We start from the raw sequence: 16,000 nt of genomic DNA on the forward strand, positions 1-16,000 counted from the left end.
GCAACTCCCTAATGTCCTAGGAAGATGAATTTTGACATACACGCGCCTTATTCTCTCCACTACATAATTTGGTCTCAATACATTTTTCAAGAATATAAATAATTGCTTCAATGGAGTTTCAACTCATAAAAGAACTATAATTTTACTTTTCCAACCGCCCAATACCCTAAGAAAATGTAATTTCACACACGCGAACCTCATGGCTTCAAAAACAATTTTATGAAGATCAAACACCCATAGGGATTCATACAGGGTTGCAACCCCTACAAGAACTATATTCTTGTTTTTAAACATACCGCTGTCCTAGAAAGATGAAATTCATTCTCGTACACATTTCTAATCACATATCTAGAAAATGTATGTTCATGAATATCAACTACCCACAGGGTATCTATCCTTCAGTCTTATTATCTGTATCTTTCTATTTCCAACTTCCCCATGTCCCAAGGTAAAATTTGACCCACACATGTTGCTCATTAATTGGGATTGCAAATCCTAGAAGTAAATATTTATTTTTTCAACTTTCGATTTTTCAGACCAAGGTATGTACATACTATCTCTATCGGGACAATAAGGCAAACGCGACTATGGTGTCTGAATACCTTAGTCGGGAAGTATATTAACTTGAATGGAAGTAGACGCTTTTTGACTAAAGGAGACTTTCCAGACATATATTATCTTTATCAGGACAAAAATTCAAAGCGCACAGTGTGCACAGCGTGGCGAAAATACCTTCTGGGTAAATTTAAACGACTGGAAATAGTATACTTTTTGGAAAAAATATATATAGAAATTATCAACAGTTATGAATTCTGATTACGTTTTATATTAGTTCAATTACGACCTAATTTTTAGATATTAATATCATGAAAACCATATAGACTTAACAATACATTCTGGTCTCATATTATATATATTACACCAACGCTCTGTGGCGTAATGGTAGCACATTCACCCGGCAAGTGAGAGATCCGGGTTCGACTCCCGGCGGAGCAAGTACTTTTTGTGATTCAATGTTTATTGAATCACAATTATATACAATTATATTATATATAAGATCAGTATATATATATATATATATATATATATATATATATATATATATATATATATTGATCTTGGCCCTATAACATGAACAGGAGAATGTCTTATTAGTATTATTGATGTCAATCATGGATATAGGCATAACTCCCGCTGTCAGTCAAACAGTCAGTTACGACGTCTGCTGGAACGTGCTACCTGAGAAGCATACATCGTTACAAGTTTGGTAATAATAATAACAGTGTTGTATATTATATCTATACGTATAATCAAAATTACGTTCACATCTTATCTCGGAAAGACTGATTACAAGATGCAGTAGTTTCATTAAATATGATATTAAAGATTTTGTCTATTTTACGTACATAATAAAACACACACACACACACACACACACACACACACACACACACACACACACACACACACACACACACACACACACACATATATATTATGAAAGGTAGGACTACGCCACACCACGTGCCGCGTAATAAATCTCCACGTTTCATGTTAAGTTTTTTATCTATAGATCATTTAAATTTCGAGATATCCTGAGAATAGGCAGATAGAAAATCATACAGAAAAAAATATTTACTTTCCCCCGGCAGATAAAAGAGAAATTGTGTTACCCTTCGGAGTCATAGGCTTCAATGACGCTCATCAAATTCTGCACATGCAAGTACATGCACCATGTGATTGTGCAGAAGATCTACAGATGAAATAATTGTTGACACATCTTACAAAGATTCAAATTGTTAAAATCTCGTAAGATTGTGTAATTACCTTTTTTTACCAATTTATTTATTCAGCTATTTCCTCGTTCCCAGGGTCTTATAATTACCTATAAGACTAATGTAAAACATTTGCTGACGTTCAGCCAAATCCCATCCAATAAAATGTACCACCATGTGTTTGTTACCATCGAATTCGGTGTTGCCTATTTACAAATGAAGCTTAATGCAGAATTTAAAATGTATAGGTTTTTTTTCTCTTAGAACAAGAAGCTTAACAAATTACGCCTAGTCTTGTATTATTATAACAAAATTTTATACTGTATACTCTCAGTTAAAAGTGTCCAGAAAAACCAAGAAAAATTCATACAAATTTTCTCTCGACTATTGGAGTTTGGTCTTAAAACGTAAGTTTTTTCTACCAATAAAGTCATTTTTCCTCTTGGAGGATTACTGACCACCCAATTTTATAATTCTCATTATAGTAAAGACTCGAACTTTAGAATAAATAATGAATAGTCAGATGTAGGGCTGGTTACGTTTATTCATAAGATAATGAAAAATTAAACTCATATTTTTATATAGAACCACTTTTACCTAGTGCATCAGAGTAACAGTAAAGAAATCACTCAAAAATCACCCAAAGGTTGTCACCTAAATTCAATAACTGATTTACTAATAATACAAAGTTTTATTTAAACACTATTTATTTATAGGAATGCTATGTTTATTAATAGAAAAGACTTTTAGTGTTTAAAATACTGGAAAGTACTTAAGGCACAATTTATGCGTCTAAATAAAAATTACTTAGAGTTAAGCCGAATTACATATTACAAATAAATCAATACAAATTGATTGAACAGTTAGCGTTAAAAGAGTTATGTAATGCATGTATAACGTATATATATATATATATATATATATATATATATATATATATATATAATGTATAATGAGTACACATTGTATCAACTGTACAATAGTGAGAAACTGTGGAGATAATGAATTTAAGGAGAGGCACAATGATGACCAATGTCAAAGGCTCACCTGACCTAGATCGAGGCAATTAATTTAACACACCATCCCATTCCAATTGTAAATCAACAAAGGCTTCTCATTCACACCACCCATTATCTATGTAACTGCTAGAATCCTTAACTAATTTCCTTCCATTACAAAGACTACTATTCTCCGCTAGCAGGAAGTTGGGCGTCATACATTATGAACACTAAATGAATTTTAGTCTAGTCTGCACTATTCAACTACGTAATACATCTCTACAAACCATTTTATCATGCATTTACTACAAGACCTTACAAGTGTGTGATGAAATAACTACTGTTGTTTACCGTAGTCTTTGTACGAGATACATGGACAAATTACTTAAGAAAAAATAACATAGAAGCCATTAAGATAAAATTTTACTCATACGATTTGTTGAGTCAAATAAGTTACAACTGAATTTTATGTAACTCAAGCATCATGAAACTTTATTAACGAAGCACGAAGGTTGGGTGCCCATTGTTAGGAAGCACTTAAGAAACAGTACAAAAAATCAAGAAAAATAATATTGTTGTATATTTTTATTCGCGTGTTATTAATTATCAGACAGGATATTTTTAAAATAATGTCCTTGTCCATTCGTCTGTCCGTTTGGGCGTCTGTCTGTGCAATACTTTGATAGGGAGATCCCAGAGACTTGACATTCGGTGGTTCCTCTTCCTTGCTCCAAATAAGAACTTTATTGATTTTGGAATCAACAAATGAAAGGGTAGTCTAGCTGTCTCTTTGCATGTCCGTCTACCTGTGCAATACTTTGATAGGGAGATCCCAGAGACTTGACATTCGGTGGTTCCTCTTCCTTGGTCCAAGGAAGAACTTTATTGATTTTGGACTCAACATATGAAAGGGTAGTCTAGCTGTCTCTCTGCATGTCAGTCTGTCCGTATACCTGTGCAATACTTTGATAGGGAGATCCCAGAGACTTGACATTCGGTGGTTCCTCTTCCTTGGTCCAAGGAAGAACTTTATTGATTTTGGACTCAACATATGAAAGGGTAGTCTAGCTGTCTCTCAGCATGTCCGTCTACCTGTGCAATAATTTGGTAGGGAGATCCCAGAGACTTGACATTCGGTGGTTCCTCTTCCTTGGTCCAAGGAAGAACTTTATTGATTTTGGACTCAACATATGAAAGGGTAGTCTAGCTGTCTCTCTACATGTCCGTCTACCTGTGCAATAATTTGGTAGAGAGATCCCAGAGACTTGACATTCGGTGGTTCCTCTTCCTTGGTCCAAGGAAGAACTTTATTGATTTTGGACTCAACATATGAAAGGGTACTCTAGCTGTCTCTCTGCATGTCAGTCTGTCCGTATACCTGTGCAATACTTATATAGAAAGATTTTGAGGTGAAAAGGACGGAGAACAGTCTGTCAGTCTGTCTGTTAGTCTGACCGCGTGTGTGTTCTATTTTTTACGCTCTTCATACGTTACAAACCTAACGTTATCTTCGATACCTCGTTTTATCGGTTTATTTTTATCAATGTTTTAGCTTAATGTTTATATTACTATAAAATACATAATTAGGGTTTAAATTATTGAAACTTAGAAGAGACCCAGTACGAAATTGGTTATTTTATTAGATATTTTAACCCACCAAATAACGCGAGCAATGAATTCAAAGCAGCCACCTTCCAGATATTTATTCACTACGTTTAGCCGCTAAAATCTCAGGAACTACGCAACCAAATTCCTCGCGATCCTGTAGAAATTCTTGTTACCTGATAGTGGTCATTTAATACGGGGTTTCTCTCCGATTTCAGAGTTCCACTCTTCTGGTATTTAAAGTTATTACTTATAATATTACAGACATAACATAATTAATGTGTTACACATTTTGTATTTGATGACACTCGTAATATCTGAGACTGCGTCGTTTGGCAGCCCAAGTGTTAAGTTGATATATTATAAATTATATTTATTATTAGTAAATAACTCAATTTATAAAGAAATTGCTATATTATCAGGTAGCGAATTATTTTAAGGAGGACGCTACAAAACATAGTTGAGAAGGGAGGTCCAGAAAATTTAACATACAATACAGGAGGCTATTAGCGTAAAGTTAGCAGAATTTTATTTGTGATGGAATTGTATTTCCTTAGTTTCCAAACAGTCATTGTTAATAATTTCTATTTCACTTTACTCAAAATCCGTTGGATACACTTTATTAAACTCTTTGTCACAGATTTGAAACATAAAACCTTGGTTCCTTACTGTAGCATTTTGTAAATAATCGAATACAAATGAAATAAAACACCCTTTATTTTAACAGCATTTTTATAAGCTTGGAATAGTATTTATGAATAATCTTTATCTCTAACGTTTTTACAAATCCATGTAAACAAATAGAAAGCCCCAAATCAAAAATTAAAACTTTTTCTAACCGACACTCTTAGGAATTGGAAACGTTCAAAACGATTAATATAATATCTAACCAAATTTTTGTTAGCCTATATCTTAATTTAAATGTTTTAAAGGAGCTAAAACGGCATATTTAATTGTTTATATTGTTCAAAATATCTGTATGTTAAATGTTTCTGGAAATTCAAACATAAATAAAGCTAGTAATTATTGAGAAAACTACTTAACACATTAATAAAGCTTTTGTTTATCAAGAAATTTTAAATGAGCTAATACAAGATGTTTCTTTAGGCCTGTTAACTTATATAAACCATTTACAAAATTAAGCTGGTGGAAATGAACGCTTTAAATCAGATATCTAAAACAGTCTTCATTTATTTCGTCTCCTCGACTTGATTAAAGGTACTGACTTCTATTCATAAAAACATCATGATTCATAGTTTAGCTCAAATTTCAAGGATGACTTTTCTGGTGTAAAATACGTGAAATTTATATCTGGACTTAAATCTGGTTCCAAAAAGTAATACTTCCTTTATTTATGATTTTAGCCATTGGGATGCATTTCTGACCTAACTGTACTAGCTATAAATAAAAAATTGATAAATAAGTAATCAAATCATATTAGGTTACTACAAATGAGTTAACAATTTTTATTGATGTTATAATGTTTCACCAGTTATCGGCTATAATCAGGTAAGTTAAATATGTTTAGAAGATAAGTTTCATTTACTTTGTTTTAGTTATGACGCTTTATGCAGAGCCCAAAAGGGTGTGAATATAAAAATACAACCCGTTCACCGATATTAAGGAACCATTGCCAAATCTTCAATATTACTTTTAAACTATTTATGTCGAAGTTATAATGTTAATTGATTTTTACTTAAGCATCTACGAAATCCAACCATAATCGAGAGTATGACATTGTACATATAAACTACGCATATACTAAAATTCAGCTTATCTTAAAGTAGAAATATTGAATCATTGATCCCGTTATATAAAATGATATACATAGTAATAACTAACTGAACAACATTACAGGAAATTTGTTTCAGTGAACGTAACTCTACCGAGTTAAATGTTAACTCAAATCACTGCAGTTTAAAAAGTGTCTTAAGGATAATATTTTCCGATGGTAGAACGGCGAGAGAGACAGAAAGAGTAAGGGGGGGGGGAAGGTAATGTTATTTTCCGTTTACATTCAATCACCGGATCTCATCTTGCCAGTGCCAGCCGCCATTGCTGCTACTCCGCGCCTGCCTCTCGCACGTGTGGTGTATCCGTCTGTCGTCCTTCACATCTTTATATCATATATTTCTGAGATATTTTTACTGTTATTATAACAGTAAAAGATCATCTTTTTGAAGGACTGATTTTTATTCATAGATCCTCGTGTGTTTCGCATTCCATTAAGAATGGTTTTGCCTGCTATTTCTTTTAGAATCACAAAAATAGAATCTATACGGTATAATAGGCAGTGAAATAATAATGCTTACGCAATGACAGTATGTAAAGAAACGAAGCTGACCAGAATATGATATGACGGTATGGACTTTCATTTTGTATGCAATTTCATAGGCAACGCTATGTCGTGTGCGATAATGAGTACGTTTCTTTTGAGGATTTGACTGTGCCTTTATGTGGATTAAGAACATTTATTTGTGGTGTCCCTGACTATGAAACCTTTGGTTTCGAAAGGCCTCACCCAAAAAATAAATTATATTGGAAAAGTGTTGTTTTAATGACATTTGCTACTATTTAAACAAAACTTGGTTTAAAGATACAAAATTAAAGTGTACATTATTAAAAATACCTTCATTAGGTTTTCAATATTTAAATGGGAAATAGGTGTTTTTAAAATACCTACGATATTATGTTGAAATGTCAAGATGGCAGTTGTAGTCTAAATCTATCTCACTTGGAAGTGTGCTGGAAAGGGAATTGATTTTTCTGTTATTGTTTTTGTAGTTTACTAGTGGAGGGATTTGAGTCAGTTATAGAGATTTAAAACTTTGCAATTACAGAAATACAGAACATCTATTTCGGAATGAATAATTTAATTAGGTAAACAATTAACTTGATCTCCCGGCCAAAGGTAGTTACGAAGTTACTCGGTCGGTTTGTAATTACTTTATACCGGAGCGGCGCAGACCTGGTGGGGTGGTGGGGGGTGGGGTGGTGTAGCGGTCTGTAATTATGACTACAATAACCAAGCAATCACATTGACAATGATTTGGCAGGATTAAATCACCTTTATAGATTATGGGCTGTGAGATAAATCCATATTCACAAGAAAGTGAAAAGATCGATGGTATTGAACAAGTAATTGGAATCATGAATTTACCACAACTTTATCATATATACTCTTACATTACTGACTATTGGATCTGGATTATTTGTGGGAAACATTAGAAAATTGAATAATCAATCATTGAAACAAGCATAATCAAGATAAAAAAGCTGTAATAATATGTATGGAAATATATTTCAGATCATCATCACTATTATAGCTAGATTTTGATTGGACAATCTATGTGAATTTCGAAATAATTGCAATGTTTCCAATTTTAATCATAAAGTTTTCTAAAAACACAATTTGTAATAAAATACACATTTAAAAGAGTATTAACGTTTTTACCCACCAACAATAGTCTAATAATAGTATTTTGATTTATTATGTGGTCTTGTTGGTGTGTATGTGTGTAGGGTGACATCAAACAGATTGTATGAAACCAGACAAAGATCCAAAATGGTAAATTTATAAATACGACATTTGAACATTATAACCAAATAAATTAACTCTTATAATACCAATCTAATATAAGATTATGTTTATACGTATTCTTAATAAAGAAGAGAGTAAAAAAACCATAATAAATCCAAATGTTTCTGAGTCCAATTACATATGTCTTTCAGCGTTATTGTTCAAAATAAAATTATATTTTCCAACTCAATTTTAATAAATAATTTTATATAATTGTAATATTAATATAGATTGAATTGTGTCTATTCTTAATAATAAAAGTTAACATTCTCTATATGAAATAACAAATAACAGAGGACAATTATTTGTATGAAATAATTGTCTTCTGCATGCTTTAACCACGTCAAACCCATTCAAAGACTTAATCAAAACGTTTATATTACAATCATTGATATAATGTAATTAAAATGTTTTCCACAATATTTTTATATTCTTAATAAAAAGATTAAAGTAAAGATATCTTGTTTTACCGGGCGAAAATAGGGCTAAGAAGCCTTTTAGGACTTAATAATAACTAAGAGCATTGTTAATAATTTTTTGTTAATCCAGAATGTACTAATCTTGAATAGTTTGAATTCCAAAGGACTGAGTCTTCTTGAATTTGAACCGATTGGACTTTTCCAATAGTGAAAATAAGTCTCAATAACGAAATCAAGTCCCTGTAAAATATTGAGCTTGAAATGTAAAACATATCGGTACATGTTGCGTTATTATTTATCTTTGTACAATAAAAGCGGAGAGGGCGCGCTGCGGCGCGGTCCTGTTATTCATGTTTTCCCTCACCTTGTCTACCAAGTTTCCGTAGCTGCATTGGTTCCCTGCGTTCGAAAACTGTAGTGGTAGGTATAATGCGTGACTAACCTGATTGAGCAGTTAGTCATGATCCTTATATATTCGTAGTGCACAGAGAATTGCATTTTATCTCTTTGTTTGTTCTCTTAGGACAAGGAGCTGAAAAATGTCATTTAGTCCTAAAAGGACATTTGCGCCGCTTCCGGAGTGATAGAATATTCTCGATGGGCAAGGTTGGAGGTGGGGGCCGCTTCTATTGAGTTCCATGAGGAAGGACTTTAGGCATTAATCTCAGTCATGTCTCGTTGGGAGAAAGGGACGCCTGTACCAACCTCTCCAGTCAAAACAGGCAGGGGTTGCACGCCCTTATGTCTAGACTAGCAACTGCCTAGGAAGCCCCACCAACCCTAACAGTCATCCCCTGTAGTAGACTAGACCTTTGGACTTACCCTTGCACCCCAGAATCTCGACATTTGCGGTTAGTGATGTGCCTAGATATAAGTGACACATTGATTTTAGGTGTACTCAGTGTATGTTCAGCTGGAAGATAATAACCATGCAGAATTAAATACACGTTAATACATTTTATCTTACATCTATCTTAAATACTTACATTCAATGTTAAATTTTCTTTAGAATTATAATTTCTAAATTTGTTAATGTAAGCTTTGTAAGGAATTACTCACAAACCTTAAAAAGTGAGTGACATTTGTAAAGTAAAACTACAACATAACATATTTTTATTGTCCGTACGAAAAACGATAAAATCGCAATAAACTATTTCTAGAAATAAAAGAACTAAAGTTCATTGTAAAGCAGAGATACTACTAATGAATTAGTCCAAGTAGAACCAGCAAACATATATACGACTAAAAGCTACTGAACTGATTCTGGAAATCCCAGCATAAAGAATATTTATTGCGACACCCCTGGAGTCACTGTAAAGTACTTAACGGTCTTACACTCCGATCAAGCAGCTCCGGTAGGATTAGTGATCGGTAAAACTTTTAAAGTGGAAGAATCCTGAGGACGATACTATGCAGTTTAATCTTGCTCGTGAAGATTTCACAAAAGACAGTTTCGTCACAAACTTGTTACTGTTAATCACTTAGGGAAGGGGAAAGATTTTGGAGTAGAATGCTCTATATCGAACTTAGGTTTACTATAGGTAGTTTTGGTAAAAGATTAATAACGATGAGTGGAAGGTGGAGGTTTTTTTTTATATATACTACATATCATTCAAACCATAAAATGATTGAAATTCTGTCGTAAAAAGAGTATTTTTCTAATACCATAAATAGTTTTTTGGTAGGAGAAAGAAATCAACCTGATTTTATTTAAAGAAATGAACAGAGAATACATCAAGTTTTCACCGACTTTCACATGAAATCGAAGCATATTGATCAATAGGAGTGTACATCATCATAATCAATATACAATTCAATTAGCTGCTGTTCTATCGTAGTTTTTTTCTGTGATATCGGGATGATATAGATTAATTACTGTTTCAGATAACTAGTACCGAACACTCTGATGACGTACATTGCTGTAAACATGACGTCACGCACCAGCTGTATATCACCGTACAATAAAGGTTGACCGCTACGCTTGTGTACGGCTCCGGCTCTCTAATGCGCGACTCGGACGTGCTTTTTCCCGCACAAAGGGACTTAATCTTGTTGGAGTTACTTTGTGGTGGATCACCCGATTTTACTCTACGTCGAAAACGCAATTACATTATAGTTTATAAATAAAGTTTTGTCTATCATTTCGAATTGAATATAGTCAAATTGTGTTGTAAATATGACCTCCTTAGTTATTTAATAAATTACCGATAAGATGGAGCTCACTCTTGTGTTGCATACTTTCCTCGACAAAACAAACACACCAATGGTATAACTAAGTATCAGGTTATGATATGAAGTAAATATATGATTATTTTTGTTTATTTCGTCTACGCAAGGGGTTTACTTATTTGAAAAGATACAAATCTTTTTATCTTATTAACAGTCAAAACTATCCTGGAATGAGTAAAATTGAACAATTCTTCTTAGCTAAATCAATTATGAACAGAAATAGAAACTATAGTGATTACAGTATACATTAAAATGTTTTAAACTAACATAATTACTACGGCACGTTCAGGAGTTCCCTCAAAGTTCCACATCCAACCCTGACTATATGCCCCAGGCCCCACGTAGTCATAAAGTTCCACATCCAGCCCTGACTATATGCCCCAGGCCCCACGTAGTCATAAAGTTCCAGATGATGAACTTCTGTATTTGTGCATCTGAGCTCCTGATCTCAAGGCTAGAGTAAGACATTTGTTTATCTAATAGCAAGTAGTCTAAGAGAAGACTCATTACCTCTACATTTTAGTCCTCTTTAAATGCCAGAAAGCTGTTCATACGATCATATGTTCTATCGCGCAGCCTCAAGGATAATGACACTGCCTGATAAATCATGTAATTAATTTTAGTAATTATTTCTCGTAACAAAATGTAATAATTAAATATTTTGTTTCTATAATTGTTACTGTTGTTAAGCTTCAGTTCACTACTACAAAGCTTATTTAATTGTAGAGTTATAAAATCACTTCTTCCTGTAACCTCAAAATTATTATTTTATTTTATTTTGGTGTACAACACCAACTGACGTTTTATTTTTGTTAAAGATACCCTAATTATTTTTATTTAGCAATAATTTCAATAATTGTAGTCTACAGTGGCCCAATATTCTTTATTATAGTTCTATAGTTTATAGTTCTATAGTCTGTAGTTATACTGTATAGTCTATAGTTCCTTTTAAAATGAAACAAATTGATTCTTAAATAAAATATAAACGTTCCAAAAAGGGCAACCTTTAAGTTCGGGCATTTTATTCAGCGGACGGATTATAAAGTGCCTAACTTTATAAGTGTCTGAAAATTTTAGTATTATTTAGTTTTTAACACAAAATGTATTTTTATTTATGTGTAATATAGCATTGGATTTATTAAAACTGATTGTTAATTAATTATGTATGTTTAATACATTATTTATACGTACTGCTTTAACAAATCTACTGAGATATGCTTTAACAACATGACGCAAAAAAAAATAAACGAAATGAAATACATTCCGCACTCTAACTTAGAATCAATCTTGAATCAACCCCCAAACTAGAATAGCATGTGACAGTTGTTACATATGTAAGTTTTACACTTATTCAGGAAGCGTTGGTGAATCTTGTGGTTTTCCAGGCAGGGGGAGCGGAAGACGACATCCTAACGGACCCGGAGCCTAAGCAACCCCCAAACTAGAATAGCATATCTAAGTTTTACATTTATTCAGGAAGCGTTGGTGAATCTTGTGGTTTTCCAGGCAGGGGAAGCGGAAGACGACATCCTAACGGACCCGGAGCCTGACCAACCCCCAAACTACAATAGCATATCTAAGTTTTACATTTATTCAGGAAGCGTTGGTGAATCTTGTGGTTTTCCAGGCAGGGGAAGCGGATGACGACATCCTAACGGACCCGGAGCCTGACCAACCCCCAAACTAGAATAGAATATGTCAGTTGTTACATATGTAAGTTTTACACTTATTCAGGAAGCGTTGGTGAATCTTGTGGTTTTCCAGGCAGGGGGAGCGGAAGACGACATCCTAACGGACCCGGAGCCTGACCAACCCTCGAACTCGAAAGACAGGTAGGCGCTTGGTGCATTACGTTTTAGAACATATTACCTACATTATATGACTTCATGTTAAGTTCTGTCCGCAATCGAGATTTTGAAACTGCTCATTATTTCGAGAGAACTGTGAAGATGAAACTCGTATGTACTAAAATGTGTTCGTTAGCAAGCCCACCAAAATTATGCATATCTTCTTTGAAAGACAATATATAGCAGCCTCAAAACTTGTAGAGACTGTCAGAATTGTCCAAATTGGCAGATTGCACATTGCTATAAAATGATTAGTCCAACCATTGCGGATGCTAGTTTTACCAGGGTTTCACGGTATAAGCAACACCTATCGTAGCTATAATAGAGTAATAAATTGTAAATAAAAGCTGAAACTCTTCCAGATTACGTATCTATGAGTCCAATAGAAGAAGATACAACCTAGAAGAATGACAAACAAAAATGCGATTGTATACATAATTGTTACATGTGCTTGTGTGCGTGTATGGATGAAAGAAAAGCGATAAAGCCCTTTTTTATTAAAAAAAACTCACTAGTTTGTCTATTTCAATAAATTAAATATTAAAGGAATCGCTCTTTGGCGTTATGGTTTCGAACTTTTATTATCTCACTACTTAATGAGACTTATTAAGACAAAATGTACCTTATGGAAATCAAATCAGAGTACTTTCTAAATCGATGTATACTTTCATTGTTTCAAGTAATAACACAACGACATATTATCTTTCATAAGTAATATTACGGATGGAGTCAAGCAAAATAACACTTTGGTATTGTAGTAAAAAGAAGTATGAAAAAGTAATTTTTCATTCATCGTATTCGCCAATAAAGTATGTATAGAGATTAGCAGTTACAGAAACAAAATATGTCACACAGTATTGGTTATTGTCGATATTGAAGGCGTCTTCGATAAATAATACATAAGGTTTCACATTAAAACCACCAAAGTTGGAAATAATAATAGTAATTGTTGCATCTTATCATGGGATTTACATTTTTGATCTCGGATTGACTTACCTGATTTTCGTCTGGGAGGTATCATACTGTTGAAAGCCCAATCTGACAAGACAGCCCTTTGATCAACACGACTGGCTGTGTAGATTGTCATGGATTTGCCGGTAGCACACCTAGTAGTACCTGCATTGTCGGTAGGTGTTCTATCGCTCTCTAAATTTACTAATCTGAATGTCATGAGTGTACTATTTCCCAACTGTCTATGATTATGTATTTTCAATGTAAAAATATATGAACTTTATACTCTACTAGCTCTGCACTGATTCACTAAATGTTTTTGGAAGTTCTAAGACAATCTTCGCTGTTGCAAAATATTATAAATATTCCGATTCAAAATTTTAATGTAATAAGTGTCACCACGATTACACATCAACGTAGTTTTTTACAGTTTAGAACGTGATTAAAAAAAATAAAATTCGTGTAGAAAACTGTCAGGCTGACTTCTCAATGAACCAGTAAAGTTCAATATGCTATAGCGTTTGGATATCATACGCGACAATGTTCTTATTTTAATACTACAGTACATTCATACATTTTTCACATTCATAAATATGAAGAATGTTGTATTACTGGTACGGTACAACGAATTTGAATAATATATAAATTAGTTAATCGATTATTAGAAGGTAAGAATATTAATATATTAATGCTAATGGGCTGAGCGTTAGTGAAGCCTATCACTCGAGGGGATGGAAAATTTTCATTTTTGTCTGCCCGGTGGTCTGTCTGTCTGTCCGAACAATTTCTCGAGAACGAACAACCCATAGACTTTGCATTCAAGTTTTGTTTCTATACTAACAACAACGAGTTTGACGATGGAACATGTCACTATACAGGGTTTGACTGAGCGTAAGTGAACATTCTAACACTGGTTTATTATGTAACCATAATGGCATCGAATAAATCGCAAAACAAATATATTTGCAAACATTAATCATATGGTAGTTTTACATGTTACATATTAAATTGTACCGTAATAAAAGGATCAACATATGTGAAATTATTAATGGGACTCAGTGAAGGCTGTTATGCAACACGTGGTGTACCCCTACCTTGTTAATAGATTGACTTGAATTACAAAGTCATGCAGACCACCCCCAGAGTAGTTACAAATAGCTTCGTTTGTTAACTATTAATACTTTTTACAGAATAGTTTCATTATGAAACTATGGCAGTGGTTGGCATTCATGTAGATTTATTGAGTGTACTATAACTTCTTTTAGTTGCTGACTAAAAATAAAATTGTAATATTTGATGCATTATATTATACAAATTAGTACACATTGTATTACAATAATTGTATAAGTTTCAACTTGAAGTTATAGAATTGTAAGATATGGTGGGGGTACGCCTAGCAAAATGTAATGCGTACCAGTACGTACGCATTGAAAAGTTTCAAAGGAGTACTAACATCCAGTTTACTGTAGCTTGTCAGTTTGATACTGAAGATGGCAACTGAGCATTGGCATGTAAATATATTAGATCTGGATAAAGCATGTCGATAACCTCTATTTAGAAGCCACGATATACGAAACAGCCGAAAATAAAGTAGACGGAGCAACGTGTAACATCTGGTTGTTATATAAACCGAAACAACGGTAAATATACATTCTGATGGAATAGCATCGTGATATCATTTATGATTTGGGTAATACCAAAGTATTAAATTTATCAAAGAAGGACACTGGGACGAGACCATATAAAACTGCGATAAAACGTCAGAATTTAATTTGCTAGCAATTCACTTAGATGACTTGGCTGAGTGTTTTATGACTGAAGGCTGAGGTTTTATACCACCTTCCACCATAGAGTAAACTGGCAGGTGGTGAAAATTGAATTATGTCTTGGCCTTTTTATAATACTTACAATAACTCCATAAAATTAGTTAGTGTGCAGTTTAGCATTTCAAAGTTGCTACTTAAAAGGGGTGAAGGAATAAGTCAAACAAAATTGATTTTTAAAGTTGTCAGTACAGCTATTTAATTTATGGGGAGTCTTGCAATTTGTTTATAAATACACAGTTAACTGAATTTTAAGAAGTAGAGTAGATATAAAGCATTCCCAGTTATGATTATTTTGTAATACCTTTATTCTTACATTATTTTCCCTGGATAAGACTTCCAAATAAAATGTGTTCCTAAACGTATTTTCTACATGAAAAGTAGAATGTCTACGTAACCCAAGACTTTGTTCTTGTTTAGATTGTTTATTATTTACAATCACTTATTAATACAACTAGGGTACAGGTATGGGTTGTGGCAATTAGAAAAACCCTTTGCCATACACAATTTAGCAGTAAGAACTTTTTATAATGGAAACGCAAAATATTTGAATAATCCAATTCATTATCAGTAAGTATACCAGCTACAAGAGATTAAAACAAGATACACTTCAGACGCTTGACGGCCAGTAAAGTTCAATACATCACGCGGCAAGATCTTGGAGGTAAACGTATGTTGACAAGAGACTATCACTCAAGAACTATTAACTTCACCCGAAGACATACATATTTATAATATTTTACTTATATATTTTTCAACAGTTCTCCCGTCAA

The sequence above is a fragment of the Homalodisca vitripennis genome, chromosome 4, assembly GCF_021130785.1.
Source record: "Homalodisca vitripennis isolate AUS2020 chromosome 4, UT_GWSS_2.1, whole genome shotgun sequence".
NCBI classification, from domain to species: Eukaryota; Metazoa; Arthropoda; class Insecta; order Hemiptera; family Cicadellidae; genus Homalodisca; species Homalodisca vitripennis.